Here is a 17,880-nt window from a genome sequence, read left to right as displayed (position 1 = left end):
CTGTCCACCTTAAATACATACATCATTGTCCCAAAATTCAAAATGCTGACCCTACAGCAACTTCTTCCCATGCTGGGCAAGGAGTCTTGGCTGGTAACTCTAGATCTCAAGGAGGCATACCTGCACGCCCCATTCGACCAATCTGCAGAAGATACCTCAGATTTCTTGCAGGATCAGAGCACTATCAATTCTCAGCATTGCCCTTTGGCTTATCTACTGCCCAGAGTATTCACAAAATGCCTGGCATCAGTAATCGCCATTGCAGACTACAGGAATTCAAATTTACCCATACCTGGACGACTGCCTGCTACAAGGGGACAACAAAAGCAAGCTGACAACGGATTTACAAAGGGTCATTTACTTGCTACAAGGACTGGGATACACAGTCAATTTACAAAAGTCAAGGCTGATACCATCCCAAACAAGGACATTCTTGGCTGAATTGGACACAGTACAGCAAATGGCATTCCTGACTACAGAAAAACAAAAGAACTTCCTCTTTACTTCTTGGCACTAACAACACTGAACAAGTTAACAGCAAGAAAAGTTCTGCAGGCCTTGGGCTTCATGGCATCATGCATAATCTTGGTCCCATTTGCCAGACTACATATGAGGAAACTACAGTGGTACCTAAAGAACTTATGGTCCCAACACAGACACAGTCTAGAAACAGAAATCCCACTAATTCCATGCTTAAAACAGGAGTTCCTATGGTGGGCTCAGGCATGCCAGTCAAACCCAGGCCTACCCTTTCGCAGATGTCAACCAAGCCAGAGCATCACAACAGAAGCTTCAGACCTAGGATGGGGAGCCCACGTGCTGGACAAATGCGTGCAAGGATTGTGGACACAGGATCAACTTCACCTGCACATCAATCTAAAAGAAATGCTGGCAGTAAAACTGGCAATCCAAAAGTTCAAACCATTTCTCAAAGAGGGCCAGTTGATGATAAGGACAGACAACACCACAGTCATGTGGTACATCAACAAACAGGGAGGCACTCATTCATACCCCCTATGCAGAATGACCTTGGAGCTGTGGACCCTGGCACTCAGCTACAACATTCAGTTACAGGCAATATTTGTACCGGGGAAAGACAATACTCTAGCAGACATATTAAGCAGAACCACTGCGGATGCCCAGGAATGGAAGCTGCACCCGGACATCTTCAAGACCATCTCGAAGAAATGGGCAATGCGACAGATAGACCTATTCGCATCACCTCTCAATCACCAGCTCAAAAATTCTGCACAAGGACATTCCACCCACTAGCATGGAAAGTGGACTCACTCTCCTTCAACTGGAAAGGCCTAACAGCATATGCATTCCCACCTCTTCCTTTGATACACAAGGTACTACTAAAATCAAGGAAGAACGTCCAAGGATAATCCTGATAGCTCCAAACTGGCCAAGACAACACTGGTACCCACTACTGAAGAGCATGTCTCGAACAATATGTGGCCAATACCCTGATGCCTTTGATGTTAACTCAGAACAACTACAGCATCATACATCCAAACCTAAAACGCTGCAACTGACTGCATGGAACATCACATAGCAGCAGCTAATCCAGAACTTTCCCAAAGAGTTAAAGACATTATTCTTGAAGCACGCAGACCTTCAACAAGAAGGAACTATGCTGGAAAATGGAAAAGGTTTGTCATTTGGAGTACGGAAAGAGGAAAAGATGTGTCAAACATAGATATGCCTAACATTCTGGAGTATCTGGCGAACTTCTTCATTCAGGCCTGTCCTACTCCTCCATCAAGATACATGCATCAGCTATTTCAGCAGAATACAGCTTTGATCCACCTGTTTTTCACCCTTTGCTCAGGCAGTTCCTCAGAGGAATCAAGAATGTAAAACCTCCAAGGAAACCACCATTACCAGCTTGGGATTTAAACTTTGTGCTAGAAAAGTTGACACTATCACCCTTTGAACCAGCAGCAACAGCAGACCTACAACACCTGTCATGGAAAACTGCTTTCCTACTGGCAATTACTTCAGCAAGGAGGGTTTCAGAACTACAGGCCTTAATGGCAGTGCAACCCTTCCTAATCTTCCACCAAGATAGAGTGTCCATGAGGACTAATCCTACATTTATGCCCAAGGTGGTATCCAGAGTGTCCTTAAACCAGGCAATCCACCTACCTACCTTCTTTCCCAACCCACAAAACAGAGGGGAAAGAATACTGCATACCTTGGATGTACATAGACAGCTACGCTACTACTTGGACAGAACAAAAAGTAGCAGAAAGACTGACCAACTTTTTGTAGCCTGTGCAACAGGAAGGGAAGGAAAAGCTATTTCCAAACAGACAATCTCCAAATGGATAGGAAATTGCATACGATACTGTTACTCCTTCCATGGAAAACCAATTCCACAGAACATAAGACCTCATTCTACAAGGGCAACAGCCACTACCACAGCCTTCTTACGAGGAGTGGCAACCAAAGACATTATTGAGGCGGCTACTTGGACCTCCGTGCATACATTTGCCAAGCATTATAATTTGCCTCTATATTCCAGATCCCGAGCAGGGTTTGCCACTGCTGTACTGCAAGGGATCCTAAACACACCATAATCTACTTTTATCCTCCTCCCTAGTTGGCTATGGTATTCTACCCACTTGTTATGACTGCAGATGCATCCATGAAGGACATAGTACAGTTTTGTACCTACCATAAATGTAGATGTCGAACTGGATAGCATCTGCAGTCAGGATTACCCTCCTCCTTCCCTCTGTGGTACTCCTAGGGTGTTTACCCTCCTAATAGCTAGCTGTTGGGGAGTCTTTATGGTGTATTTGTTTGTATATATGTACATATATGCTTATTGTTGTGTTTACCTCTATCTATTTGGAAACATTGGCATCTATCCAAATTTTTAGCCTGCAAGAGGGCTACTGGCATCTGGGGCAAGAAACACTGAGGAAAATGGCGTCGGCTGATGCTTTTATACCCGAAGACCAACAGAGATGACGTCGGGTGGAGTGCGACATCAGCCGAAGCCGGACCCGGACTTTGGAATCCGGCCGACTGCAGGGCTGCCTGACGACAGGACAACCCACTTGTTATGACTGCAGATGCTATCCAGTTCGGACATCTACATTTATGGTAGGTACAAAACTGTACTTTATACAAACAACTGTCAGTAAAGCTGTGATGGATGTCATTTTGGAAGCCAGAAGGCCTAGTACTAGAAAATCTTATGCTGATAAATGGAAGAGATTCTGTGCTTGGAATCAAGCACAAGGAACTGATACAGCAGAACCAAATATTCCTCAGATATTACAATACTTAACTGAGATGCTTGACAAAGGCCTATCTTTCTCTTCAATTAAAATCCATGCCTCTGCCATTTCGGCTCATTACAATACAGAACCACCAATCTTTTCTCATCCTTTACTAAAGCAGTATCTTAGAGGAGCCAAAAATGTAAGGCCTCCTAGAAGAACACCATTACCTGTATGGAACCTCAATTATGTATTGGAAAAGCTCACCCTGCCGCCATTTGAACCAGCTGCTACCGCTGATATAAAGATGTTCATCGTGTTACACTGCTGCAGTCATCACACTTGGGTTATCCTGCTTTCAGGCGGTCCCGCAGTCGGCCAGAGTTCCAAAGTCTTGGTCCTGCATTGGTTGCTGTCGCTTCTTCCCTGATGTCAGTGCGCCAGGGGTATATAATATGCATCCAGTGCCATTTTCTTCAGTTTTTCTTGCCCCACATGTCAGGTGCCCCCAAGTGGGTAGGCAATACATATTGCTAATAAAAGATATACGTATAAAATAGAAACAATACCTTCAGTTACCAGCAAATACACCCCAAAGGTTGTAAACGATTGAAGGGTATAGATAAGTCCAGCTAGTTCAGAGGGGATGGAGGGAGGGTAACTTGGAGTGCAGCAGTGTGAACACTCGAACATCTACATTTGTGGTAGGCACAAAACTGTACTATGTTCATCGTGTTACACTGCTGCAGTCATCACACTTGGGTTGAATCTCAAAGCTGTTTGGGTGGCTGGTCTATAAAGAGTTAGGATTGGCTAAGAGGCCCTTCAGAACTGCAGTGGCAAATCCTGCTCTGGATTTAGAGTAAAGAGGCAGGTGGTAATGTTTGCGGACATTGGATAACCCAAGTGTGATGACTGCAGCAGTGTGAACACTCAAACATCTACATTTATGGTAGGTACAAAAACTGTACTTTCTTATCATGGAAAACAGCTCTGCTACTAGCAATTACTTCAGCGAGAAGAGTTTTAGAGCTACAAGCCCTCCTAGCTGCAGAGCCTTTTATCATATTTTACCCAGACATGGTGTCTCTGAGGGCAAATCCTCCATTTATGCCTAAGGTGGTTTCCAGTGTGGCTCTTAACCAAATAATTCATCTGCCAACCTTTTATCCAAATCCACAGAACAAGGGGGAGAGAATTCTGCATTCCTTGGCCGTACACAGCTTAGAGTCTACTTGAGCAGGACTAAAGCTCTAAGAAAAACTGAGCAATTACTAGTGACATATGCTGCAGGATCAGAAGGAAAGGCTATTTGAAAGCAGACAATTTCAAAGTGGATAAGCCACTGCATCCGATGTTCATCGTATTACACTGCTGCAGTCATTACACTTGGGTTATCCTGCCGTCAGGCGGTCCCGCAGTCGGCCAGAGTTCCAAAGTCTTGATCCAGCATCGGTTGCTGTCGCTTCCTCCCTGACGTCAGTGCGTCAGGGTGTATAAGATGCAGCTGGCACCATTTTCTTCAGTCTTTCTTGCCATGCGGTGCCCGAAGCAAAAGCAGTTCGCAAGTGCCGGTAGGCCGTCTCCAGAGATTTTCATTCCGAATCCAGAACCGAAGTCTTCTACAAAGCTAAGTACCCTTTTTCTTGCCTCAGACCGATGTCAGTAAAAGTTAATAACTGTATTTCTTGTGGGAAGCAAATACCTCATAAGGATTTCCATTCCTATTGTATCCCATGCCTAGGCCTTGACCACAACATTACTCGTTGTCGGTTTTGTGCTAGGTTTAACAGGCGCACTATTAAACGTTGATTTGATTTGGCCGACATTATTTTGGTAGAAAATTCAATTATACCATGCCGTCGGAACTTCCGACAATCGGAATACACAAAAAGCGTAAAGACAAGGATAGGCATCTGAGGCCCAAAACTGATGACAAATCCTCTTCTAGACCAGTCACCGGTTCTCTGGTTTTCAGTGAGGTGCCTTTGCAGCCCCTGACGACTGCTTCTGTAGAACCACAAGCCGCCTCTGACTCCCACGTGGAGATGGCTGGGCCTTTGGATGCACAAGCTCTTCAGCCTGCCGAGACTAACCTTTCAGAGGGATCCGGAGTAGCTGAGCAACCCACAGCTACAGAGGGTGTTTTCAGACCTACTCAGTTAAGCATTAAACCCTCAATGCAGTCTAATCCTCCTTTAAAGTCAAAGAAATAAATACAGCATTCTCCAGGACAGGCCTCCATGCCTAAGAAACAAATGCTCAAAATGGTCGAAGACCTAATTACTCTGATCATGGGGTCCCATCCCCCTCCTGATAAAAGACCTAGACAGGATGCAGACTATGATTCATCTGACCAGGTGCCCATCTCTTCTGATTCATCCTCAGACCTAGAATACTCTTTACCCCCTTTTGAGGATTCTGATGCTGAGGAATCAATTCCATCAGCCTCACCACCTGAGGACTACTCATTTGGGGAAACCCTACATACCATGAGGGAGCATTTCCACTGGGAAGGCCAGGATTACTCAGAATCCAAGAAAAGGCTCAGACACTTCCTTTTATTACCTCAACACAGATCTCTTGCTATTCCGTCAGTGTTAGATATTGTGGTTGATGTGTATACTGAATCTAGCTTAAATCCTGATTCCTTACCTCCAGCCCCTGTTAAACCTGACAGACACTGCAGAGTCCCTGAATCACATAAATTTCTGTATAAAAGCCCTGTAGCTGATCCTGAAACTATTTCTCAGGGACCCAAAGGAGTTAAGGCCTCATCAGCCAAGAATCCAGTTCCCTCTGACAGAGAATCCAGAGCATTAGACAGATGGGGAAAGAAAGTATATACGTCTGCAACTTTAGCAATGAGAGCCTTAAATTGCCAGTTTCACATGCTAAAATATCAGCAGTTTTTACTGTCTCAGTTAAAACAAAAAATGCTTCCAGAATCAGATCCTCCTAATTTTAAAGAAATGTAGGATTTATTGCATGCAGCTGTACAAGTGGGAAAGCATACTTTGCAATGTGGTTTTGATTCTCTAGAGGCCTCCTGCAGAGCAGCAGTTACAGGCTCTGTCATTAGAAGACATGCTTGGTTAAAAGAACATATGTTACCAGATCATGTTAAAGCAAAATTATTGGATGCATCTTTGCAGCAGGATGTGTTATTTGGAGTTAAGGCAGAAGAGGTATTAAAGAAAATGGAGGATAAGGCAAAATCTATGCAAACGGTGAAGGATTTCTTACAGGTTCAGCCTCCTAGATTTAGCAGAAACTGGCCAACTAAGAATTGGTCCTTTCCAATTACAGACAGACCTCAAAGGGGAAGATACAGATGTCCAAGAGGTAGAGGTCAAACACAAGGTCCTTACAGGCCTCGACAGTGGGTTGCATCAGGCCAGACAGGCCCCAACCATATAAAAAGCATCTCCAATGACTTCCCACTACAGCTGCCAAACAAATATTTCTTGGCAGCCCTCTTGGGAGGAAAACTGGCTCTCTTCTACCACAATTGGCAAATGATCACCAAAGACAAATGGGTTCTTAACACTGTATTTCAAGGTTACAGGTTCCACTTTCACACTCTGCCAAGGTTAAAAGGAATGCCAAATCTGCCACCAAATCAATGGGCAGAGGCTCAAAAACAAATTACAGCACTTGTGGATATGAGAGCTATTCAAAAGGTACCATCACAGGAGCAAGGACAAGGATTTTACTCAAGACTCTTTCTGGTACCCAGAAAGGACAAAGCCTGGAGGCCCATTCTGGATCTTTCATCTCTAAACACTTACCTGGATGTTCCGAAATTCAAAATGTTGACATTACAGCAGCTTCTTCCCATGCTTGGCTCGTGACTTTGGACCTCAAGGAGGCATACCTGCATGTCCCTATCAGACAAAACTGCAGAAGATACCTCAGATTCATAGCGGGTTCAATGCACTACCAATTCTCTGCACTGCTCTTTGGCTTATCTACTGCGCCCAGGGTCTTCACAAAGTGCCTGGAACCAGTAATTGCATTTTGCAGACAGAAAGGAATTCAAATTTGTCTGTACCTGGACGACTGCCTAATTCAAGCAGAGAGCAAGGACATTCTTCTAAAGCATCTGGGGTTTGTAAAAACGTTAAGTTGCCTGGGGTACACAGTAAACGGAAATAAATCAAAACTAGTGCCCTCACAAGAGATTATATTCCTGGGTGCCAGCTTGAACACAACGGCCCAGGTGGCTTATCTCACGCCAGACAAACAAGGACAACTGACTCAATGCTTTCAATTGATGGCAACAGAGACCCATCTCCCTGCAAGAAAAATTCTGCAGGCCTTGGGTTACATGGCATCCTGCTTACTATTAATTCCATATGCCAGACTGCATTTGAGGAAACTACAATGGTACCTAAAGAATGTATGGTCTCAACACTGTCAAAGTTTGGAAACAGTTATACCACTAATCCCTTGCCTTCAACTGGAGTTTCAATGGTGGGCTCAAGCTTGTCACCTCAACAAGGGACAGCCTTTTACACAACCCACAGCCAGGCAAACACTGACAACAGATGCATCGGATTACGCCTGGGGAGCACACATGGCAGGCAGATGTATTCAGGGCACGTGGACTGCAGAACAAAGGCATCTTCACATCAATCAAAAAGAGATGCTAGCTGTACAAAATGCACTTATAGCCTTCAAGGACCTGCTGCATCCAGGACAACTACTACTAAAGACAGACAACACCACAGTTATGTGGTACATAAACATAAGCATGGGGGCACTCACTCCTACCCCCTATGCTGACAAGCTATGACCTTATGGAACACAACTATAAACCTTCAAGTTCATCTTCAAGTGCAATTCCTGCCAGGAGAGAAAAACACACTGGCAGACGACTTAAGCAGAAACATCATTAGTCCCCATGAATGGGAGTTGAATCCACAAATATTCAGAATGATAACGCAGAAATGGTGGAGCCCGGACATAGATCTCTTTGCATCCCCAATAAACTGCCAGCTACAAAAATTCTGCACAAGGAGTTACCATCCACAAGCATGGAAAGTGGATGCCCTCTCATTCAGCTGGGAGAACCTACAAGTGTATGCTTTCCCACCACTACCTCTCCTGCCAAAGGTACTCATAAAAGCCAGGCAGGAAGAGCCAAAGATGATCCTGATTGCACCAGACTGGCCACGCCAGCACTGGTACCCAATCTTAAGGAGCTTAACACAAAAACCACCCTGGATTTTGCCTCAAATCTCACATCTGCTGACTCAGCACAACAGCCAAATACTACACAGCCAGCTAAAGACCTTAAACCTAGCTGCATGGAAGATTCCTTAGTCAAGCAAGCAATGCCTCTCTCCAAAGCTGTTATGGATGTCATTCTGGAGGCCAGAAGGCCTTGTACCAGGAAAGCCTATTCAGATAAATGGAAGAGATTCTGTGCCTGGAACCAAGCTGCCTTGACCCTCTTGTCCCAAACATTCCTCAGATACTACAATACTTAACTGAGATGCTGGACAAAGGACTCTCCTTCTCATCCATCAAGATCCACGCCTCTGCCATCTCTGCTCATTACAACACGGATCCACCAATTTTCTCTAATCCTCTGTTAAAACAGTACCTCAGAGGGGCTAAAAACATAAGACTGCCCCGTAGAGCACCTACTCCAACTTGGGACCTCAACTTTGTTTTGGAGAAGCTAACTTTACCTCCTTTTGAGCCAGCCAACACAGCAGAATTAAAATATATCTCTTGTAAAACTGCTCTGCTCCTGGCAATAACATCAGCACGAAGAGTTTCAGAATTACAGGCACTAATGGCAGTGGAACCTTTCCTCATTTTCCACCAGTACAAGGTGTCTTTACGAACTAACCCTACTTTTATGCCAAAGGTGGTATCCAGTTTGGCTCTAAACCAAACTATTCACCTGCCAACTTTTTATCCTAAACCACAGAATAAAGGGGAGAGACTACTGCACTCTTTAGACATTCACAGGCAGTTACGCTTCTACTTGGACAAAAACAAAGCTTTCAGAAAATCTGAGCAATTATTGGTAGCATATGCTGCAGCAGCACAGGGAAAAGCCATTTCAAAATTTCAAAATGGATAGGACATTGTATACGTTTCTGCTACACATACCATGGAAAACCTGTACCTAGCAGCATTAGATCTCACTCCACCAGGGCAACAGCCACTTCAACTGCCTACCTACCAAGGATATTTTGGAAGCAGCAACTTGGAGGTCTGTACACACCTTCACCAAGCATTGCCATCTGCCTCTATACTCTAAATCCAGAGCTGGCTTCACCACTGCAGTGCTGCAGGGCCTTATAGCCACCCCTAATGCCTTATAGGACCAGCCACCCTTCCTCAGCTTTGGGATTTTACCCAAGTGTAATGACTGCAGCAGTGTACCACGATGAACATAGTACAGTTTTGTACCTACCATAAATGTAGATGTTCGAGTGTAGACACTGCTGCAGTCCAGGTTACCCTCCCTCCTTCCCCTCTTACTGGCTGGTACGTACTTGTATCTTCTACCCTTACTATCTGTGGGGGGTATTTGCTGGTAGCTGTAAGCTGTTTTTTTGCTTTTCTTATGTATGTTTTATTAGCAGTTGGAATTGCCTACATATTTAGAGGCATCTGACATCTGGGGCAAGAAAAACTGAAGAAAATGGCATCGGCTGCATCTTATGTACCCCTGTCGCACTGACGTCATGGAGGAGGCGACAGCAACCGGCGCCGGACCAAGAGTTTGGAACTCTGGCCTACTGTGGGACCGCCTGACGGCAGGATAACCCAAGTGTAATGACTGCAGCAGTGTCTACACTCGAACATCTACATTTATGGTAGGTAGATAACTGTACTTTTCTGCTACGTGCACCATGGTAAACCTGTGCCCAAGGGCATTGTCTCATTCCACCAGAGCTGCAGCTGCTTCAGCAGCCTTTCTCAGAGGAGTACCAACCAAAGACATTCTAGAGGCTGCTACTTGGAGTTCTGTTCACACCTTTACAAAGCATTATCATTTGCCTCTCTACTCTTAAGTCCAGGGCAGGCTTTACCACTGCAGTTCTGCAGGGCCTTATAGCCGCACCTAATGCTGTTTAGCTCCAGCCTCCCCAACCATAGCTTTGGGATTCTACCCAAATGTAATGACTGCAACAGTGAAACACGAAGAACATAGTACAGTTGTGTACACTTACCATAAATGTAGATGTTCGAGTGTATTCACTGTTGCAGTCCAGGTTACCCACCCGCCATCCCCCAGTCATTCTGGAGTTTATCTTTCCTTCTCTATCTTCTACAACCTATGTGGTGTATTTGCTTGTAGATGAAGCTAAAGTTTATATTGATGCGTGTGTGTGTGTGTGTGTGTGTGTGTGTGTGTGTGTGTGTGTGTGTGTGTGTGTGTGTGTATATATATATATATATATATATATATATATATATATTTTTTTTTTTTTTTTTTTAATATATTGTTGGTACCTTTTTATCTGGGGCAAGAAAAACTGAAGAAAATGGCGTCGGCTGCATGTTTTATACCCCTGACAACATGGAAGAGGAGACAGCAACCGACGCAGGATCCAACACTTTGGAATTCAGGCTGGCTGAGGGCAACCTGCCAGCAGATTACCCAAATGTAATGACTGCAACAGTGAATGTACTCGAACATCTACATTTATGGTAAGTGTACACAACTGTACTTTTCATATGTTAAAGTATCAGCAACATGTTATTGGATTGCTTAAACAGAAAATGATGTTGATTCCTGATTGTGTGGAAAATAAAGAATTACAGGATTTAATGCATTCTGCTGAACAAGTTGGAAAACATACTTTGCAATGTGGTTTTGATTCATTAGAGGCCTCTTGCGGCGCTGATGTTATGTGCTCAGAAGGCATGCTTGGTTAAAGGAGCAATCTTTGCCTGATCATGTTAAAGCTAAATTGATGGATGCTCCCTTAAATCAGGACCACTTGTTCGGCAACAAGGCTGAGGAATTTCTTAAAAAGATGGAAGATAAAGCTAAATCTATGCAAACTGTTAAAGATTTCTTACAAGTTCAGCCTCCTAGATTTAGTAGGCACTGGCCCTCTAAGAATTGGTCCTTTCCATCCCCTTCCAGGTCTTCTCAAGCCAAACGCAGACACAGCAAAAGCCCCAGGTTTCAGTCCCAGCGGATACACAGGACTAAGCAGTGGGGGGCCTCCACTTCCAAATCTGGGAGTAATAAGACTCCCCCATATGGTAAACTGTCTCAATGACTTCCGTTTGAAATTTCCAAGCACTTATCAACTGACTGCACCTTTGGTGGTGGGGGGAGATTGCTCTTCATGCAAAGAACTGGGAACTCGTTACCCAGGACAAAATGGGTTTTAAATATAGTGTCCCAGGGATACAGATTCACTTCCACACATTGCCAACACCAAGTGGGTGGCCGGACCTACCCCCAAATCAGTGGGCAGAGGCCCAAAAACAAGTACTTTGTCTCTTAAGCATGGGGGCTATTTATCTGGTACCGGAAGAGGAAAAGGGGCAAGGTTTCTACTCAAGGCTTTTCCTGGTACCCAGAAAAGACAATTCGTGGCATCCTATCCTGGAGTTGTCTACTCTAAACACCGTTTTGGAAATTCCAAAATTCAAGCTGCTGACTCTTCACCAATTACTTCCTTTGCTAGGCAAAGATTGCCTGGTTGGCAACACTAGATTCAAAAGAAGCATACCTGCACATCCTAATCAGGGAATCTTGCAGAAGATACCTACGCTTCAAAGCAGGCTACACACATTATCAGATGTTCATCGTGTTTCACTGTTGCAGTCATTACACTTGGGTTATCTTGCTGGCAGGCTACCCGCAGTCGGTCAGAATTCCAAAGTCCTGGTCCGGCGTCGGTTGCTGTCGCCTCTTCCCTGACGTCAGTGCACCAGGGGTATAAAAGATGCAGCCGACGGCATTTTCTTCAGTCTTTCTTGCTGCGTGATGCCCGAAGCAAAAGCAGTTCGCAAGTGCCGGTTGGCCGACTCCTGAGATTTTCGAAATTGAATTTCAGATCCGAAGTCTTCTTTAAAGCTAAGTACCCCGTTGGGGAAACTTTTTTCTTGCTCCAGACCGATGTCAGAAAAAGTTAACAATTGCAAATACCTCATAAGGATTTTCATTCTGACTGTATTCCTTGCCTAGGCCCTGACCACAACGTTGCTAGTTGTCGGTTTTGTGCTAGATTTAGCCAACGCACTTTTAAGCATCGGTACAATTTTGTTTTTCATTACTTCGGCCGAAGGTTTAACTATATAATGCCGTCGGAACAGCCGATGACCGGAATTCATAAAAAGCGCAAGGAAAAAGAAAAGGGCAGGCATCCAAGGTCCAAAACCGAAGACGAAGCCTCTTCTAGGCCGGTCGCCGGTTCGCCGGTTCTCAGTGAGGTGCTTTCGCAGCCCCTGACACCCGCTACCTCAGAGCCATAGGCCGACTCCCACGTGGAGACAACTAGGCCTCTGGATACTCAAGGTATTTGATCTTCGGAAACTAATCCCTCAGATGGGTCTGGAGCCGCTGAGCAGGCATCGGCTTCTGAGGGTGTTTCAGACCTACACAGCTTTATATCAAGCCAACTTCAGCATCCAAGACAAAGACTAAAACAGTTTTAAAGACAAGGAAACAAGTACAGCATTCTCTAGGACAGACTTCCATGCCTAAGAAACAGATGCTGAAAATGGCCGAAGACCTAATTACTTTGATCAGGGGTTCCCATCCCCATCCTGATAAGAGGCCTAGGCAAGATACTGAATATGATTCCTCTGATCAGGTTTCCATTTCCTCTGACTCTGACTCCTCTTCAGAACAGGGATACTCTTATTTCTCCCTATGAGGATTCTGATGCTGAAGAATCTATTCCTTCAGCTTCTCCTCCTGAGGATTACTCATTTGGGGAAACCCTGCATACCGTGATGGAGCATTTCCACTGGGAGAGCCAAGATTATTGAGATTCTAAGAAAAGGCTCAGAGACTTTCTTCTACTACCTCAGCACAGACCTATTGCTATTCCACCTGTTCTAGGCATTGTAGATGATGTATTTTCAGAGTCCGGCCTGTCTCCCGACTCTTTGCCTCCTGCAGCTGTTAAGCCAGACAGATACTACAAGGTTCCAGATTCTCATAAATTTCTATATAAAAACCCTGCTGCTGACCCAGAAACTATTTCTCAGGGTCTCAAAGGGGTCAAGGCTGCTACTGCAAAAAACCCTGTCTCCTCAGATAGAGATTCTAGAGCACTGGACAGATGAGGGAAAAAAGTTTACACTTCTGCTACCTTGGCTGTATGGGCTTTAAATTGTCAGTTTCATATGCTTAAATATCAGTAATACGTAATTTCTCTGTTAAAACAGAAAATGTTGACAAATTCTGAATGTTCTGAGAACAAAGAATTGCAGGATTTATTGCATGCAGCTGAACAAATGGGAAAACATACTTTGCAATGTGGTTATGATTCACTGGAGGCCTCTTGCAGGGCCGCTGTGACAGGTTCAGTTATTAGAAGGCATACTAGGAACAGACTCTGCCTGATCATGTTAAAGCAAAATTTTTGGATGCTCCATTACAGCATGGTACTTTGATGTTAAGGCAGAAGAGGTGTTGAAGAAAATGGAGGATAAAGCTAAATCTATGCAGACAGTGAAGGATTTCTTGCAGGTACAGCCACCCAGATTTAGCAGGAACTGGCCTTCTAAGAATTGGTCCTTTCCCGTGTCAGACAGGCCACAAAGAGGCAGATACAGACGCCCTAGAAGCAGACAACAGCCCCAGGGCTCATACAGGCCCAAACAATGGGGTGCTTCTACCTCCAAAAGCGGAGAAGACAAATCACAGCCATATAGGAAACAGTCCCAATGACTTCCCTCTGCCAATGCCAAGCATTTATCTTTTGGCAGCACCCTTGGGGGGAAAGCTAGCACTTTTTTCACAAAATTGGCACACGATCACCCAGGACAAATGGGTCCTAAATATAGTCTCTCATGGCTACAGGTTCCACTTTCACACCTTTCCAAAGGCAAAAGGTATGCCAGACCTGCCACACAATCAATGGGCAGAGGCATAAAAGCAAGTTTCATCTCTCATGGACACGAGGGCCATTCAGCCAGTGCCACAACAAGAGCAGGGACAAGGATTTTATTCAAGACGTTTCTTAGTACCAAGAAAGGACAAAGCGTGGAGACCAATTCTGGACCTGTCTATTCTAAATACTTTTCTGGATGTTCCGAAATTCAAAATGTTGACTCTGCAACAGCTTCTGCCCATGCTGGGCAAGAAGGCTTGGCTTGTAACTTTGGATCTCAGAGGCATACCTGCATGTCCCAGTCAGACGATCTTGCAGAAGATACCTCAGATTCATAGCTGGCTCAATGCATTACCAATTCTCTGCACTGCCCTTTGGCTTATCTACTGCACCCAGGGTCTTCACAAAATGCATGGCACCAGTAATTGCATTTTGCAGACAGAGGAATTCAAATATATCCCTACTTGGACAACTGCCTTATTCAAGCAGAGACCAAAGACATTCTACTAAAGCATCTGGCATTTGTAAAAAGATTACTAATTTGCCTAGGGTACACAGTAAACGAAAAGAAATCAAAACTAGTGCCCTCTCAAGAGATAATATTCCTGGGTGCAAGCTTAAGTACAACTGCCCAGATGGCTTATCTCATGCCAGACAAACATAGGCAACTAACTTCTTACTTCGAAAGCATGGCAACAAAGACCCAGTTATCTGCAAGAAAAATTCTGCAGGCTCTGGGCTACATGGCCTCCTGCATTCTGCTAATTCCATATGCATGGCTGCATATGAGGAAACTACAATGGTATCTAAAAAGAGTTTGGACTCAACATTGCCACAGCCTGGAATCATTAATTTCACTCATTCCCTGCCTGCAACAGGAGTTTCGATGGTGGGCACAGGCCTGTCACCACAACAAGGGACAGCCATTCACTTTACCCACAGCCAGGCAAACACTAACAACAGATGCGTCAGATTATGCCTGGGGGGCCCACATGGCAGGAAAATGTATTCAGGGCACATGGCCCCCATGCCAAAGGCATCTTCACATCAATCAAAAAGAGATGCTAGCTGTACAAAATGCCCTGACAGCCTTCAAGGACCTACTTCATCCAGGACAGCTGCTGATAAAGACAGACAACACCACAGTTATGTGGTACATAAACAAGCAGTGGGGCACACATTCCTACCCCCCTCTGCAGACAAGCCATGATTTTGTGGAACACAGCATTGACCTACCAAGTACACCTGCAAGCACAATTCCTGCCAGGAAAAACAAATGCTCTGGCAGACTAACTAAGCAGAAACCTCATGGATCCTCACAAGTGGAAACTAGATCCACAAGTCTTCAACATGATAACAAGGAAATGGGGATGCCCAGACATAGATCTTTTTGCCTCCCCTCACAACTGCCAACTTCAGAGATTCTGCACAAGGACATATCACAAACAGGCATGGAAAGTGGATGCCTTGTCATTCACCTGGAACAACCTTACAGTATATGCCTTTCCTCCACTGCCTCTCTTCCTCAAGGTACTCCTAAAGGTCAGACAAGAGAAGCCACAAATGATACTAATTGCCCCAGATTGGCCACGCCAACACTGGTACCCAGTCCTAAGGAGCTTGTCCCAAGGCCCAGCCTGGACATTGCCTCAAATTCCTCATTTACTGACCCAACAACTCAGAACCCTAAATCTTGCTGCATGGCAGATAATGTAACCATTCAGTATACACCTCTCTCTAAAGCGGTTATGGATGTTATTTTGGAGGCCAGGAGGCCCAGCACCAGAAAATCTTATGCAGAAAAATGGAAGAGATTCTGTGCTTGGAACCAGGCACAAGGAATTGACACGCTTGTTCCAAATATACCTCAGATTTTACAATATCTAACTGAGATGCTGGACAAAGGCCTATCCTTTTCATCAATTAAGATCCATGCCTCCGCCATTTCAGCTCATTACAATACAGACCCACCTATTTTTTCACATCCATTGATTAGGCAGTTCCTCAGGGGGGGCAAAAATATAAGACCTCCCAGGAGAGCACCAATACCTGCATGGGACCTCAATTTTGTCTTGGAAAAACTCACACAGCCTCCTTTCGAGCCAGCCAATACAGCTGAGATAAAATTCTTATGGAAAACAACTCTGCTCCTAGCAATAACTTCAACAAGAAGAGTCTCAGAGTTACAGGCATTAATGGCTGTGGAACCTTTTATTATCTTCCATCCAGACAGGGTTTCTCTAAGGACAAACCCAGCATTTATGCCTAAGGTAGTGTCCAGTGTGGCTCTTAACTAAACCATTCATTTGCCTACTTTTTTCCCAAACCCACAGAATAAAGGGGAGCGACTTCTGCATTCTTTGGACATACACAGACCACTATGCTTCTACTTGGTCAAAACTAAAGCTTTCAGAAAGTCTGAGCAACTTTTAGTGGCATATGCTGCAGGATCACAAGGAAAGGCCATCTCAAAGCAGACTATTTCTAAATGGATAGGACACTGCATTTGTTTCTGCTATTCACAACATGGCAAGTCAGTGTCTAAGGGCATTAAACCACATTCTGCCAGGGCAGCAGCCACCTCAGCAGCCTTCCTCCGAGGAGTACCAACCAAGGATATTTTTGAGGCTGCAACCTGGACTTCAGTGCACACTTTTACTAAGCACTACCACTTACCTCTTTACTCTAAATCCAGAGCAGGCTTTGCCACTGCAGTTCTGCAGGGCCTTATAGCCATTCCTAATTCTATTTAGCAACAGCCACACAACCTCAGCTTTGGGATTCAACCCAAGTGTAATGACTGCAACAGTGAAACACGATGAACATAGTACAGTTGTGTACCTACCATAAATGTAGATGTTAGAGTGTATTCACTGTTGCAGTCCAGGTTACCCACCCACCACCCCCTTTCTTTGCTGGCATGTATCTGTACTTCTCTATCCTATTCAACCTATATGGTATATTTGCTTGTAGATGAAGGTATTGTTTATTTTAGTGCATGCTTTTATAAGCAATGATTTTTAGCCTACCCTTTTGGGGGCACCTGACATATGGGGCAAGAAAAACTGAAGAAAATGGCGTCGGCTGCATCTTTTATACCCCTGGCGCACTGACATCAGGGAAGAGGAGACAGCATCCGCCGCCGGACCAGGACTTTGTTATTCAGGCCAACTGCGGGTAGCATGCCAGCAGGATAACCCAAGTGTAATGACTGCAACAGTGATTACACTAAAACATCTACATTTATGGTAGGTACACAACTGTACTATTTTCAGCATGTTGACAAACAAATGGGGGAGCCCAGATATAGACCTGTTTGCCTCTCCCCCGAACTACCATTTGGACATATTTTGCACAAGGACTCCCCACAAGCAAGCCTGGAAAGTGAATGCTCTCTCCTTCAGCTGGAAAAACATTTAAGTCTATGCCTTCCACCCTCTGCCTTAGCTTTCCAAAGTACTACTAAAAATCAAACAGGACAAACCAAGGATGATTTTGATTGCTCCAGACTGGCCACGCCAACACTGGTACCCCCTCCTGCGCAATGTGTCACGGTTATCCCCATGGCACCTGCCTCAGACTCCTTCCCT

The 17,880-nt window shown here is 44.8% G+C and overlaps 1 protein-coding gene across 4 annotated transcripts in view; it reads left to right on the top strand.

The window, feature by feature from the left end:
* Positions 1–17,880, top strand: part of UBN2 (ubinuclein 2) — a 2,968,476-nt gene that overhangs the window by 513,157 nt on the left and 2,437,439 nt on the right. The window lies entirely within an intron of this gene.

This window comes from Protopterus annectens, chromosome 1.part1 (assembly GCF_019279795.1).
Source record: "Protopterus annectens isolate FY-2018-M chromosome 1.part1, PAN1.0, whole genome shotgun sequence".
Lineage (NCBI taxonomy): Eukaryota > Metazoa > Chordata > Ceratodontiformes > Protopteridae > Protopterus > Protopterus annectens.
The sequence above is the reverse complement of the archived record's forward strand: the minus strand, read 5'-3'. Positions and strand labels throughout refer to the sequence as shown.